Genomic DNA, 10,503 nt, shown 5'->3' with positions numbered 1-10,503 from the left:
TCCTGTTTGTGATGAAATAGATCATCATGAAAGAAACCGCCCACAGTCACTAGAGGAGAAGCTCAAGACAGTGGGCCATCCTGTCGAAACAATTGTAATCTCGCCCACATTACCACCCTTCTTCTGCGGCCCCCTTACATTCTGATACCAACGAACCAGGTACTGCCAAACCCAGGGATCTGAGAGAAGGCAGTAAACAAGGGGTCCCAATTAAACAACCACATGAAATTCCGTTTAGGCTGTTATCAAAAAAGAATTTCGATCTCCCCATGACTTCTAAGAGAACAACAGAAAAAAAGACTTCGAAATCTATCAACTCGACAGCTTCATCGGCGAGTCTCTGTCTGGAAAACTCGTTGAAAACGCTTTTCCAAAGACAAGCCAAAAAGAAACTGCACCACGCAGGGCTCGGGGAAATCTCGGATGCAGACTTGCTAGAAACGCTTCTTGAACCCTTGCTTATAGCCTCAGCCGGCTCTCAGAAGAACATCCCTAGCAGTGGGTCCCTTGCATCTCCATTACATCAAAAAGAGCAACCAAAATACACTTCCATCCCGGGGCTACCGGTTCAATCAGTCATCCCGGAACCCCAAGAACTTTGCTCAGAGGAACCACCAATAATACCATCCTCATTACCTCATCAGGTGCTTGTCAGTGAAATCCCAGAGCCCCTTACTGAAGCCCTATTGTCTACGGACCATGACGTGCAAATCCAACCTTTACAGGGAAGTATGAACTCTATTCCCCAGACAGATCGAATAGCTCAGAAAACCGCCATTCCAGGGCCATTGGAAGAGATCTTTGAGAGAAGGAACTTGGCGACTAAGCCTTCTCCCCTGACCGTCCCTTTGGATATGGAAGCACACGAGGGAAATGGAAGTAAAGAGACCGTGATAGACCCCCAGGGGGCCAAATGCCGAGGTTATCGACCCCTCAACACAAAGCAAAGGAAGTACCACGGCTATGGCCTCCTCCTACTCCGGTGAGCTCCTCATTTAACAGAAGAGCAAGTGAGTCTTCCTACACTACCCCAAAGGAGTCTTCCTATACTATCCCAAAAGAGACTCCGGCAAAAAAAGCAGACTTTATGTACATCATGTCGGCTGTAACAATCGCATTAGCCCCATTTTGCAAGCTAAATGAGGGAATTAATGATTCCTTGAAAGATCACACGTCTATTTCTGCGATGATGAACTCAAAGCTCATCTACCTAGAGGGCTACATTAATGCTCTGGAGAGAAGAAAAAACGACTTACCTGGCTCTTCCTACGAAGCGGAGCCTACAGAACCTTTACTAGGCTTAAGAAATAACAACAAAGATAGGCCAAGGAAGGACGCAGGTTCTCAAACTCCGTCATGTGACATCTTGTGGCGCGAGCCTTCCAATTCGGATTGTGGGACGAGGCCCAAATCGGGTGCAAGTACTTCACAAGGCCTTAACTGCTTATTAACAGTTGGTCCGAATCTGAGTTGCACCAAGTCGGGAGAAAATGAAGTGATGTGTCTGGATGATACTCCCCCACTTAAAGACCAGTCAAGAATGAAATCTACTCAAGGCCTAAGCCAAAAATCACTGGGCTTAGGCCCGTCTTTTGGGGAGAACTCAGGTTTGAGAACTAAACAACAGACTCTCACTGCCCAGCCATGTCTAAAAACGGCACCTCTGTTTAAGCCAACCCACGTGACTCAGCAACCTGACCCTCGTCAGAAGGAACCTCTACCAAAGAAGATCCAACTGCAGGCTGCGACGAAACCAGCATTAGCAACCATTTTAGACACTGGCAATCCCACCGAAACGTTGCCTCAGTCAGTAAATGCATTAGTAGCCTCTCCCCTACATAAGGAATTAATGGACTTAAGTCAATACCTCGATGATAACTCTGATAGTCAACAGAATGACGTGACTTCCCATCTGCCTAAGCTGTCTCCCAGCCATCAGACAGTAACTAGGGATCTTTCAGGCTTCATTTCATTAGATGATCGATTCAAAACTTTAAGAACCAAGTATGGGGGTCCTGCCAGTAAGCCCACTGAAAAGAGAATGGAACAAAACCTGGACTCAGCCACACCTTCTCGTCGACCCCACACGGAATACAGATCGAGAGTCCACATCCCAACAAAAGATGACACAGCGGACAAATTTAAGGAATCTAAGTATTCTTATCAGAAGAAAGGACCCCACGACCATAAACATCAGGAGAGTGGGGATTACAGTTCCCATCAGAAGAAGAAGTTGTACCAAGAGGCAAACAGCCACAAGTCGTATCCATCGATCAAAATACGGCAACGGTCTGGTAACACAAAATATCTAGTGTTAAACAGACGTACAGTGCTGAGACTGCTACATAGCATCTCCTCCTTAAGAAATCTAAAATCAGAAGACCTTACAACGGTGGAACCTTCCCACGAGGGACATAAGGCCTACTGTTTGTTATACATATCATCAGAAAATGTGTCCACTTTGCTGGCAGCTGCAGTGGAGTCACTATACAAACAAGGGTTTGAGCTAACTCGACTCACACCTCCTAAAGTAGGTCATGAGAAGCCAAAAGTCTGCATCACTGATCACAGACGAACAAATGAAGAACGTCGGCACCTTAGCCCAAGGGTCGATTTGTCAAGTAAACTACTACCAACCATTCAGGCGGATCAGGCCCAATCGTCACCTAACGGGCAGGATATCCACCCCAGCAACTTAATAACGACAAAGGCGACTACTCCACTAGAGGAAAATCAAAGGGCGACACAGGCAAGATCGAACTTTAACTCCACTACATGGGCCTGGTTACCCAAAGCTTTGACTACTCGTCTTCATAAATAGCCACCAGTTGTTTCAAAAACTGTCCAAGCACAACTTTCACTCTCCCTTGCGACCTGGAACACAAGAGGGTTTCTACACTTAACAACTCCCGGTGACATCAACCTAGGAGAATATGACATCCTTTGTCTTCAGGAAGTTTGGCTACAATCTAAACCCTCACTGGATGGTTTTGAACTCGCCTTTGTAGAAGCATTAGCAGGAAACAAAGGAAGGCCTTCCTCAGGCCTAATTGTTGCAGTCCGGATGGGAGTGGGACTAGAAGTAACAAAAATCATATTGAAGTCCCCTTACGTCATCGCAGTGCTAATTTCCTGCCTGCGAAGAGAGCCCGCCGAGGACCAGTACACACACACTTTTTTGCTAGTGATGTCCATTTATTGGAATCACAAAACGATGCAACAGACTGCACTATTCTACACAGTGACTTCTACACTGGACTCAGTATATCTAGAGTTCGGGATTTGTGACGTCATAGTATGCAGAGACTTAAATATCAAATGTCCAACCCCCAGTTCGATCGTCTCAAGTCCCGCACAGATCATTCCTTGCAGACAAGGTCTAGCTTGGCACAAGTTGATGTTGGCCAGGCAACTGTTTAACACTGCATTTGCTCTCCCAGACTCCACTGCTTTACCATCATGGAAACGAGGCATGGCCCATTCAACAATAGACTATATCTTCGCCTCTGAATTTTTGCTAGCAAGGCTGACAGATTTCAGCATGCGCCAGACTAATCAAAGTGACCACAATCTCCTGGTTGTTAAATGGGCATTTACAAAACCAGCATTAGCCCATTACTCAGGTACAATTGAACCGGAAGGAAAAGGCAACCGGGTTAGAGTTACAAAGGCAAACATTCGAGCATTTACTTCTTCATATGGAAGTGCGCAGGAAGCAGAGAAGGTTGACTACAGACCACTTTTGGAACCTCACAGAACCACGACAAAGAGCTCGAAGGGGATAAATTCAAAACAAATCCACGCTCACAATTTCGATGCCCTCGTGGTGGCCCAGCGAACCCTCCTTCGTAAAGCAAAAAGGACGGCCCTGAGAACCAACACGCCCTCTAATAGGGTGTATGCAAAAGAGGCTTCGAGAGCCTATAAAAGCTGGCTACGGGAGCACCGTTTAATATTATACCAACAAGACTCCGAAAACATGTTGGAACAAATCCAAAAATCCAACTCTAGAGAGTTTTGGAGTTTGGTTAACCCACGAGCTAAAGAGACAGCCTCAATGATGCTGAACAGCATTTCGGAAGCATCTTGGATTGAGTTCTACTCGAAACTCTTTTGCTCTCCAGACATGGCCGAGCTCCCTTTAACACCCCAGACAAGAGCACCATGGGTTGATCTTTCAGACAGAACTGAAATCTTGGATAAAATATCAAAACTGAAGAAATCAAGGGCCCCAGGCCCTGATGGTCTGTCAAATGAGAACGTGAAATCTGCACCAGAAGAATGGTCACATTTGCTGAGCTTAATATTCTACAAATGTACAACCTTTTGCACAATCCCGCCTACCTGGACCTCAGCGATTATTATCCCTATATTTAAAAAAGGTAGGAAAGATGATCCCAGGAACTTTCGCCCAGTGGCTCTGCTCGACGTTATAGGGAAGATCTACGGCTCCCTTTTGCTGGATCATTTCAACCAATGGGCAAAAAGTGCACCCTGGGTAGGTGCCAGCATAAACATTTTTCTTCTCAGCCTTTTGAAAGCCAAAACTCGTGAATCCAACAGGAACCTTTATCTGGCATTTATAGACCTTTTCCAGGCCTTTGACCTTGTCAATCGCAGGAAACTCTGGGAGAAACTTACCAAATGGAACTGTCCACAGGACATTCTAAATCCCATCAAGGCTCTCCATGCTTCCACTTCGGTACAGGTACGATTGAACACTAGAGGCCTGCTTTCGTCAGCTATAACTACTGACAGAGGAGTTAAACAGGGCTGCCCCTTAGCACCAGCCCTCTTCCTCTCATATTTCGGAGACTACAAAGAAACCATAATTGGTTTACGAGCATTTCCTCCAGAATTAGGCAAAGAGAAGATCCCAAGACTTCTGTATGTGGATGATCTTATCCAATTGGATCAGACCCCAATTGGCTTACAACGCCAACTGGTTGCATTGAACACTTACACAGTAAATAATGACTTCGAGATAAACAAACAGAAAACAAAGATCATGGTGTTGGGAAAAAATCTCCAAAGGAAAAATAAGAACTTGTGGTTCCTGACAGGAAACAAAATCGAACAAGTGACAGAATTTAAATACCTGGGAGTCCTCATTGACTCCACAGCGAAAGATACAGCGATGCAACACCATCTTGTGGAAAAAATGAAAATACTAGTTTCTCAAGCGAAACTACTCGACAAAAAATATGGCCGCTTCATACTGATGACCCTACTTAAATTCTACCGGGGAAAAGTTATTCCAGCTATCACTTATGGAGCCGACGCAATGCCATCTTTACCCCAGTCCCTATGGGCTACATTGGAGAGTCTTTTTTGGCGCTCAGTCTTGAATTTACCATCATCGATTCCGATCGCCTTGATAAGACGCAAACTCTCCCTCTCCTCTCTAGACTCAATAGTCAAAAGGGTGTCAGTCATGCTGTACAGGAAGATCAAAGATCCTACTTCCGCGGCAATTTTTTTGATGGTTCAGGCTGAGATGAACCTACACAACTCAACGTTACTCTCCAAATGGGAGTTTATGTGCCTACATCAACTTGAAAATTGCGGCAGCTCGATGGAAGAACTGATGGGTAATCCAACAAAAACTAAAGCACGAATTGAAGAAATGGATTGGATAAATACATTGGACAAGGCATCTCAGTACAAACGTGCCACCCATTTACCTCCAACATGTAGAAAATTGAACGTAATCCAACCTTTTCTGATAAAACATCCAAGCAGAAAAACTCGGAATACACTTCTTCATGCAAGGTTAAATTTATTATCTACAAACGAAATTTTACATTCAAGAGGTCTTTCACCATCTAACACCTGCCGCTTTTGTAACGACCCCGACCAACCAGAAACATTACGTCATCTTTTGCTATTGTGTCCTGGTACAGACAAATTTAGATCCCCATATATATTGCACCATCTAAAGAATGCCTACCTGAGGGAAGAAGATCTTTGGTGGGAACGCTTAATAGGAGGCTTGAGACCTTCCTGGACCATAGCAGCCACAAAAATTTTGGACCAGATCTTTCTACAAGCACCACTACAGCCTCCCCAGAATGGGTTAACACAAACAGATTGTGGGGAGTGATCCTCTTCTGTCCTGTTCTGTTTGCCTTCGTCCTCACTTTTACCATCTGTGTTTCCACTCTGGCTTTCATTGTTAACCAGTTCTTCAGTTTCATCTTCTATCTTTACTTTTTCTACTACTATTTTTGGTTTTACCTTTGCTTTTACTTTTGAAATCTTACGTTACCTTCTTCATCTTCTTGTAAAAATCACTTTGGTGATTATATACTCGTAATAAAAAAAGAAAAATAAAAATAAATAATAATAAAAAAAAATGCTGTGGTTATTCTCAAGATTCAGCAAACTTCAGTACAGTTGCTACATTCAAATAAGCACCTACATTTAACCCACTGGCTGTACCCGGGATGCACCTAAATTAAATGCTGTTGCTAACTTTGGAGCACAGCAAGATTCAATATAATGGTAACATATGAGTGGTAGTAATAAAAGTAAGAGTAGTGGCAGGATTTCAGAAGCACAGCATGGGCTGTGCTTCCAATTCCTACCACCTCACCTGGTTGTTTCAGTAGACAGCTTTGTAGCGCGAACAGGCAAACAGGTGATGGAGGTGCCAGAGGAGGTGACCTTTGCCTAGGCCCTTAACCAGCTGCCCGGGCAAGGCTGCTCAGGGGGAGCCATTTATGTGAGACTCCTGGGTCACCTGACCCGGGATACAGCCAATCACTGTGCTTGGGGGCGGGAAGGAGTGCAGGCTGGTGGAGAGCCTGGAAAAATGAACACTGAGGCGTTAGGGTTTAGGGTGAAGGAAAAAGAGGGTCAGGGCTGGTGAGGAAGACTCACTGTGTTGTCAAATCAGCAGGGGAGCACCTTCCTGTGGCGTATGCATGCCAAAAAGGGAGAAATACCTAGGTGTTGCATCATAGTAGTCTGCTGGGTCAATTGATCCTGGATGAAGCCAATCACCGTACTGGAGGGAGGGAAGACGGGAGGGCTGGTGGAGAACTCAGTGATATATGACATCATGCACACCTGTGGCAGACCACAGGATCCAGTGCCCGGCAATCCTTGGGACACGTCCACCTGGCCGATCCTGGTATGACTATGACCAAGATATCAATTTGAGTTGCCATTAAGTGATTGTGTATTCCTATCACCAATCCCCACACTGGTCTGCCCTTTTTGCCCTCGGTGGCTAGGCTTTGGAAGATCCTATCCATCCATATAGATGGGCGTCGTCAACCAGATTTTTTATATTAAAATGAAATCGACTTTGCTCAGGAAATCATGCCCTCCCCTGCTGTTTGTAAAATGCTTATGCCCACGAGTGTCCAGGATATTAATTTACATGGTCATGGCCTTTATGACGGTCTACTGGGCAAAATACTACATAGCCAAAGCCAATTTCCTTCCCCTTCCGATTTGTCTGGGGGAACTGAACTGCCCTTTGTATCACAAACCACTTCCCATCCGAGACATATGGTAGTGATTTTCCTGTCCCCTTCTATGTTCTTAACTGGCCCCTTGGTGTGGTGTAGGAGGAGCCTAACTCTCTAGATCATATCCTAACTTAAGGAAACTTTGTATATAGTCCTTGATCCTGTTTACAATTATAGCAGATACACATAGCACTTGTACAGTAGGAACGGAAGCCTGCTCTAGGAATTCAATTTAGTCTCTGTCCCTGGAGCTTAAAACTCTTAAAGGAGGAATAAGCATTAGCAGATGCAATATAAACAGTTCAATGTTGCATTATTGTTCTCAGGAAACAATTTGCATATGGTGAAAGACCTTTCTATCTCTTGCGTGAAGTATCTCTAGATCTTCGTAAGTAGTAGAGTTCAATGCTGGGGGTGCACTGCTGGAGGGGGAGTTTACCATTTGCACATTGCTGGTCGGTGGATTTAGCGGCGTATTGGTAGGTTTAATAATCCGGGTAGTGGTAGGTTGAATAATCCAGGCCGAGGTAGTGGTAGGTTTAATTATCAAGGCCGACAGATCACCACATTGCACAGACCTCTTCAAACGTCTTTTATCCCGCTTCTTCGCCTTCCTAGTTGTAATCTTAGCGATGGGGCTTACTAAGGTTATATCCCTGACCTCAGTCAGAGTTAGTACCATAGATACAGCTCTTTTAAGGCCACCTCTTTTAGCTTTCATGATGTTTAGCGCTTGAGTCTATGACGGTCCTTTCTCATGATGTATTTAACTCTGGAGCTTTCCGAGTCCAGGTAATTAGACCCCTTTTGTGGTGCATGTTCTAGCTCTGTAGATTAAAAGACTGTTTTTAAGGGTGCTTTTTACTGACTGATTTCACCTGTTCTGTGATCCAGATCTTCAAGGATTAATGTCAGGAATGTTGTCAATACCGTCATATCCACATCTGTGCTGTCTTTAGCAAACCACAGTTTGCCTTTTCAAAGCGACAGTACAGTGATTGTTTTTCTTTCATACCCTGATATATTTTGTTGCATAACTGCAGAAGAATCTTCTGTGTGAACTGTATAGGTTTAGTACTAACTGTGGTAAGCGAGGGACCCTGGCTGTGATCCCAATGGTCATCATGGTTGTTAAACAGTTCAGGTGTGGCCGTCAAGCTGGCATTGAGCTGCATGCCCTGTGTAAGGAACTCATGGTGGCAACAGTAAAGACAGACACAAGTGATCACAGTTCAAAGGTGTTTATTAAACTGTATAAACGGGTTGGAAAAACACCTAACCTAAATCTAAGATAGGAGCAAGGTACGACCATCAAATAATGATAGGACACTCGTAGTGGCGTCTTGTCAAAATAAAAGGGCCTTGGGGTTTTATGTGCAAGGGGATTGTGATTAGGTATTATGTTTTATTATGCATAGAAGGAGTAGTTTAAATTATCTGCAATATTATAGTGATTCTTCAGAATTTGAATTGCTTTTGATCTATTTGCCTATGTAATGCAGAGCGGCGAGACGTGTACACTATTGAGCTTTTGGTAATGTATTGTTGTGTTATTTGAAATTCTTGAAAAATAAATATTGAAAAAAAGTAAAAAATAAAAGGGCCTATACTTAAAAAAAATAAAAAATATTGCCAGTCCGTACAACTAAATAGAGAAAAAAGTGTGTGATAAGGTTCTTGAGAAAGAAAGAAGTGTTCACAAATGATAAGTAAGGATGTAGTATCTTGGGGTCTCCCTTCCCCACCTTTTTAGCACGGGACAAGATGGGACTCTGGAGCACAGCATACAACTCAAGCTTTTCCCAGCACAAGCCTACAGTTCCATTCTCAGGTGGCAGGAAGAGGTATCTCTTTTCTACAAAAGGTCTCTTGCCTCCGGGGACCTGCTGCATTCAAAATAATAAACAAAAGAGTTATTTCCGTCTATAGGTTGGGTGATGCTTCCCCTTCTTCTGGCTCGGACCCCTCTTGAATGTTAGCCTCCCTCCACCGGGTTCACTATGGCTTGTATTTCAATGGATTTGAAACCATCTTCTTCGTTACATTCACAATTCTTAATGTCTTTTTAAAGAGTTCACGGTGAACCACCCTTTATTGGGTTAACTCTTGTCAACACAAATGTTCATTGAGGCATCTGACTTTGCCCCTTTTTATCGGCATCCCTCCATCGTGTTCACTCTTGCCAATCTTTTCTCTCACCACGCAGGATTCGTTTCCCTTAACTTTCCATTACTTGCCGGTAAAAGACTTTCGACTGAACAGTGGATTTTGCTAGACCTCTTTATGACCACTTTTACACTCTTCTCACGGCCCTCGCACAGTTTTCTGGTATCTGTAGTTTCAACAAAATTGGGGAACCACTAAAGTCTCTCGCAGTACACCCTTTTAGATGGCTTTCCCCTACCACCTTCACAGTTCTTTGAACTTTACTTAACTTGCAATTTTCATTCAACACAGTTTGGTTTCTTATCGGGTGTCCCCTCGACTCACCGGCTGTGATGAACCGCTTGGCTTTCCGTGTATCTGGGGTCAAAGACGATACCACTGTAGCAAGCACCTTCTGTTCTCCTGCTTATCAGTGTATGCACACTCTGTGTATGGTTGAGATTTGCTGCAGCACACGTTATCTTTTGTTTGCAGTCTTACGATTTCTTTCACAGAGGAATCGCGGGTCTGGGTCGGAAAGGGCAAGGTCACTTCTGTCCTGGTCACCCCTTCAGTTTTTGCTGCTTTTCTCCTCCTCTTGAGCTGCCGCCCTGGAATAGCTGTCTTGTCGTGCTGTCTGCCTTGCTCGTAGTGTGCTCTCGTGCTCCACCTTTTATCCTTGTGGGGAAGGGAAAGGGCCGTCAGGTGTGAGTGATTCTGGCCAATTGCCTCACTGTGCATGACCCTTGTGTTGGGACAATTCAGGTAAAGGACCCTAATGTTAGTCTGTCTCTTGTGGTGTGCAAAAGTGTTTGTGTTAGAAAAGGAGGGCGGGGTAGAGAGGTTGAGTATCCTATGCAGTAAAATGGGGCAGAGGGTT

The sequence above is a fragment of the Ambystoma mexicanum genome, chromosome 4p, assembly GCF_040938575.1.
Source record: "Ambystoma mexicanum isolate Mex_15411 chromosome 4p, UKY_AmexF1_1, whole genome shotgun sequence".
In the NCBI taxonomy this organism is placed as follows: domain Eukaryota; kingdom Metazoa; phylum Chordata; class Amphibia; order Caudata; family Ambystomatidae; genus Ambystoma; species Ambystoma mexicanum.
This window is presented reverse-complemented; position numbering follows the sequence as displayed.